Source organism: Diabrotica undecimpunctata, chromosome 3 (genome assembly GCF_040954645.1).
Source record: "Diabrotica undecimpunctata isolate CICGRU chromosome 3, icDiaUnde3, whole genome shotgun sequence".
Lineage (NCBI taxonomy): Eukaryota > Metazoa > Arthropoda > Insecta > Coleoptera > Chrysomelidae > Diabrotica > Diabrotica undecimpunctata.
In genome coordinates, this window is record NC_092805.1 from 74,463,852 (window position 1) to 74,469,770 (window position 5,919).

The following is a 5,919-nucleotide window of genomic DNA, read 5'->3' on the forward strand; positions in this document are numbered from 1 at the left end:
TGTTTGTCAGCAACAACAACAACAACACCACGGGTGTCAGCAGCAACAACAACAACACAACCAGCGAGTATATGAAAAGTGAAATAGATAATGTCTTTACAATGTCCTGTGTAATATTAGCATCTGTATTTATCTTAATTTTAAAAATTATTTTTGAAATTGTAAGAAGAAAATTTGAATCTTCATGTAATATAAGACTCAATCAATAAAGATGTTTTAAATAAAAAAAGCGTTTAATTTCTAATATATTTATTTATACATATACAAAAATTACAATGGTATTATGTTATTGGCAAACCAGTGACGTAGACGATCCACATTTCTTTCGGTGCATGAAAATAATCCAGCGGCATGACATGGGTTTGCAGTAGGGCCAACGTTTCCAGTAGCACGAGGCGTACCATCAAACTTGCAAACATCAATAATAATGGGAAAAACTCCAAAAACGTGACGTTTCTTATCCAAATATTCTGCTTTTTGTTCTCCTCGAACGTAGATGTAATCTGCTGCATACAACAACTTGGTTTCTAGTATTTCATTGATTTTGGACAATTCTACTTGCCCATCAGAGTATCGAATTCCAAGCAGTTTTTTCTCCACGTATGAGGCAGTCTTCTTATCCCCATTACTTAGCGCATTAAATGGTTTCTGAGGCAAAAAGATGTAATGACTTCGTTTAAAACCTATTTCAATGGTAAGTTCTTTGGGAACAAACCATCCGTCCACATCGAATCGCTGAATGTCTACGAATGCTACTCTCATGATGACTGCTCGTTCACTACTGACAATTTATGCATCTAATTTAGACTTTTTACAATTTCGGTGAGAGGGAAGTACTCCATTACACAATCATGAATTATAATGCAATAAGCCTTGGTATTTTCGGGAAAACCATTATTCGCTTCAATATCGAGTTTTACGTCAACAGTGGATGCTTTCATGCTTTCTTCTTGTTTCGAACAATCGATGACAAACAATGCGTGATTCTTGAAAGCTGAGAAATCGAGTAGAGGTCGCTTTTGTTGGGAATGTATGTAGCTAGGATAAAATTCGGTATAGTTGAAATAGGCCTCATTGTAGTCAGTTTTGCTAAAATCCAACTGCATTCTCTCGTTTGGCCAATATTCTCCATTTAAAGATAATCTGATACTTTGAATATCGACATTGTCAAATAAGGTGGGATCAGCTGAATTCTTGTCACGTTTGTTGGTTTGAAAGAAAACAATGACATAACGGGGTCTTTCCACTGCATTGCTAGTTTTTACAGCCCAAACTTCACGTCTAGCGCCTTTGGTAAGTGCTGGTAATTCATGCAATTCCCACTTTCTAAACGGAATAACTATAGGTTGATCTTGTTGAATGGATTTCATAAGTTCCAATTTAATATCATCATTGGGAAATATGTGCTTGACTCTGAGCTCAATATTGGTAATGTTAATCTTAACAGTTGTAACTTGGCCTTGAGTTTTTTCTTTGACAATTATGCAATCGTTGTCGTTTCGAGCTCGAACTAGTCTTATTGTTTGACGGCCACACGTAATCAAAGGATAATCATTGAAAATGTTGAACACATGCTTAAGAGGCATCTGTATGTTGAATGAATGATCAGCAGCGTGTAGAATTGGATCCCTAGGGTAATTCCAACCTGCCATTGCCATATGACCGGAATCTTCTTGAGTATAACATGTCATAGCACGTACAGCGCTTACGATACCAGGATCCCGCACTGTTTCCATCTCCCTTGCGCTTTCGCTGTACGTACACGAATCGAAAAGAAAAGCACCAACATTATTTGCTAGTTTAACGTCACCAGTTCCGTTAATTGCGAGCGATCCTTTAATACATAACAAGGTTTCGCTCATTGCAAAGAACGAGTCGACTTGATTGATGCTAAATTCCACAATGTCATTGCAATTGAATGATTTGATGAATGGTGCATATGTTCGGTATTCGGCCTTTCGAATCGACTCGTCAAACATCGGCTTACGATAAATATCAAATATTGGAGGCATTATGCTGTTTGAACGTGATCGTTTTCCATACATAGTTGTCATGTTTTCAGTTTAAAACCAAGTGATTGCAAAAATAATTTACTGTATGGTGTACTATGAGCAGTAGATTGCCTTATTAATAATCCCATTTCCCTCTTAATCTAAGTTCCAGCACCAATGTGCTCTGTTCTCCTCTAAAGTTTACAGGTCGTCCTTCTTGATCGACAGCCAACACTGTGATATTGGTAATTTCTCGTTGCGGTACAACAGGTAAATACAACAAATTGTGTGGAGTTTCGTCAATTGCGTACCCAGGATTTGATTGTATGACAAATTCGTAGATCGTGTGAGCAGGTCTGTTACCATCGAAGGCTCCGGTACTAATGTTGCATTCAAAGCGTATGCTAGATACTTTAATAATCCTAACAGGTCGATCTGAAGAATGCGTCTGTCCTGGATTTAGTAGTGCAGGAGAAAATCCCAATACTGTACCAAGACTGTCAGGTTGCTTAAACGAAATCTTATATTTGCTGAAAATTTGACACTGCAACGTGTTATGGTTAGGTTTTAGACTAAATATCGTTTCGGGTTTAAGCACATTATCAGCACCCAATTTCTGTTGTATGTATTCTTCAATATCGGCAATTTCATAACATCCATCGGGGATATCAAATTGTTGCAATTTGTTTTTGTCATTGTAGTAATAAAACTTGGTATTTTCAATGTTTGGTATACTGTTGTAGGAATGGAAAAATCGAAGAGCTATCTCATAATCTTTGTTCGGATCCAACACGATCGGTGTGGGAGGTTGAAATGAGAATATGTAATTGGTGCTGTCTACTCTCAACAACTGCGACATGATGACTGACTCACGTCAATGTATTAATAGGTTATTATATTAGAAAAAAAAAAAAACAACAATATTTACTTTAATAGTTTTATTTGTTCCAAAGCAAGTTTACAAAAATAACATGAAGCTTGAGAATTAGGTGGGCCATCCCAGTGAGTCCTCTAATCCGGTCTGTTATAATGTACGAAGCAGGAAAGTAGTATCTTTAGGTTAAATTCTCCTCGATATTCTTTAGGCAATTTATGCCATATGTTTAACAATTCGTAAGGTCGTACAGTTCGTGTAATATAATCTAGCGGTATGTATTTTAGTTCTTCTTCACTGAATTCTGTAAAACATTTTTTGTAAAACATATGGTCCATAAGCAGTTCTGTACTTTTAGTAGACTCCATTATATAAAAACTTTAAGCATAAATGTCCACAAATAATTTGATTGTATGTTTGATACTGATGGTTATTATAGGAAATGTTGGCACGTGCACCACCCAGATACTTAACAAGTTCTTTGGTCGGCTTCAAATTACCAAATGAATCGAAATACTCTACGTTGTTGTTTATCTTTCTGTATGCTACCCAATGTGTTCCGTTATGTGTGGACACATCCAAGTTTACTATTGCACATTCTCGTTGTCGAGGACCGTCTCTAGGCAGAGCGTCATTCATGAAAACACCTCGAAAATGTGGTATTTTAAGGATCTTCGCATAATGTGCAATCTCCACATCATATAGCGGACGATTGGGTAGCTTTATTGGAAGTTTTTTTTCAAATATAAGCCGAATCCACCGCTCGGTTTCTTACGTAGGTACAGACCCGAACCGATGTGTTCCATTGCCCTGTTATGGCGAATATCCTCCTCCAATTTCTTTTGAGCATTCTTAGCGTCGACTACTGTCTTCGCCACCCCAGCTGCACCCCCCGCTAAAGCCCCCAAAGCGGAAAGGCCCGCAAATAGAGGTATGAGGGGTAGAAAACCTCCGGATTTTAGTGGTAGCACTCGTGGAACATCAACTTCTTTACGACCGCCAAGTCTTTTGATTATGGATTTTGCTATTCGTACAGCAGTCAAAGCAGTATCTGTTAACGATGCTTCCCGTTTCATGGACTTTGCAATTTTTGAGACAACATCTCGATTGAAAGAGTAACGTCCCCGTCTTCCACGACGACGAGAGCATCCCATCCCCAACTTTCTTTTCGTTTTCATTCCGCCAGTTACAATTAAAGCAGCACTTTTTTCACCAAAGCTAGCGTCTTTCGACTTGAAGCGCTCCCAAGCTCTATCTTCCAATTCTTTATCGGGCTTGTGGCGTTCTTCGAGAGATGAATGCTGCGAATAAGCGATATCGTGTCGTTTGCAAGCTGCGTCTAATGGATTAATTCCTGGATCTCCACGTGCAAGACGTTTTTTTAGTTTTGTTCCAGGTCCACAATACTGATAACCAGGAATATGTAGTTCAACTGGAAGTTTATTAATTAGAGAGTTCACGAGACCTCCTCCTTCAACAACCAACATTGGACTGATGCCATGCAAGTGGTGACATCTATAATATATATATTACCGTACTTATGTACTACACTTGCCACATGATGAAGGTCGTTCAACAAGAGCAGACGCTACCAATTGATAATTTGGACATTGTCCAAAAAACAACCAACAGTAAACATGGTAAATTACTACCGAATTCATTCAGAGCGATTATTTGCGGTCCAAGTGGGTGCGGCAAAACGAATGTTATGCTATCTCTTCTATTCAATCCGAATGGCGTCAAGTTTAAAAATGTCTATGTTTATTCGAAATCCCTCTTTCAACCGAAATACCAACTACTGCAAGATGTAATAGCGCAAGTTAAAGATGTAGGATATTACCCATTTAAAGACAACGAAGAAATTATTAGTCCCAGCGAAGCTAAACCTCACTCTGTGTTTTTATTTGACGATGTTGCATGCGATGGTCAGCAAAAGATTCGCGAGTATTATTCCATGGGTAGGCATAAAGATATCGATGCCGCTTATTTATGCCAAACATATTCAAAAATACCGAAGCAGTTAATTAGAGACAACTGTAACATGATTGTACTATTCAAGCAAGATGAGATAAATTTAAAGCATGTATTTGATGAGCATGTATCACCAGACATGTCATTTGATGAATTTAAAAAAATTTGTTCTGAATGTTGGTGTGATAGGTATGGTACTCTGGTAATTATAAAAGATTTTGATCTCAATAATGGCCGATATCGCAAAGGATTTGATAAATATATAAAATTGTAAGATAATTGGTTAGTTGTCACCACAATGTCAGATGATACGGTTGCCATTGCCCTTCGCAAGAAGAAAGTCGCCGAATTGGCTAGATCAATTCGCAAAAAATATTTGGCATTGAAATTAGGCCGAACAGAACAAGATGAGTCCCTAAATAAACTGTTTAAACCACTCTCGAAACCTCTCAAAGATATTGCACAATCATCAAAAACGTTACATCATACTATCACTAACAAGTTTGAACAAGTTAAAAAAGAAGAAGAAGTGAAAAAGGAGGAGGGGGAGGAGGAGAATGGTGATGATGATGATGTATTTCTTGATGCGCCCGATCTAGCGGTACCTAATGAAAACATTATTCAAGAACCAATCGAGATTCCGATGGATGCCACAGACGAATATATCGATCAATATCCTTCAATAAGTCACAAGTACATAAAAGAATATTTAATAAAAGACGATAAAATTGATAAAAACTATGGACCATTTTACGATTCTATTAGTGGCTGGATAATGGGAAAACGTCGAATAAACTTTGACAAACGCAATGGAGACATAATAATAATTCGAGAACGTGATTTAGAAGAACGTAGGTTAGGTGGTACGCCAGGTCTATATCAACTTTTATTTTATGCCAACCCTGAACAGTATAATGATGAGGATTTACAAAAGTATAAAACACTGTTGAAAAACACAGAGATTCATCTGGATACCTTAGGACGTCTTAAAGGTTCTAGTGGAGAAAAATACCATTCTATTATTAAACCTCTATTCAAACCATCTGATGCAGCAATGAAAAAGCATGCAACTCGATCCAAAAA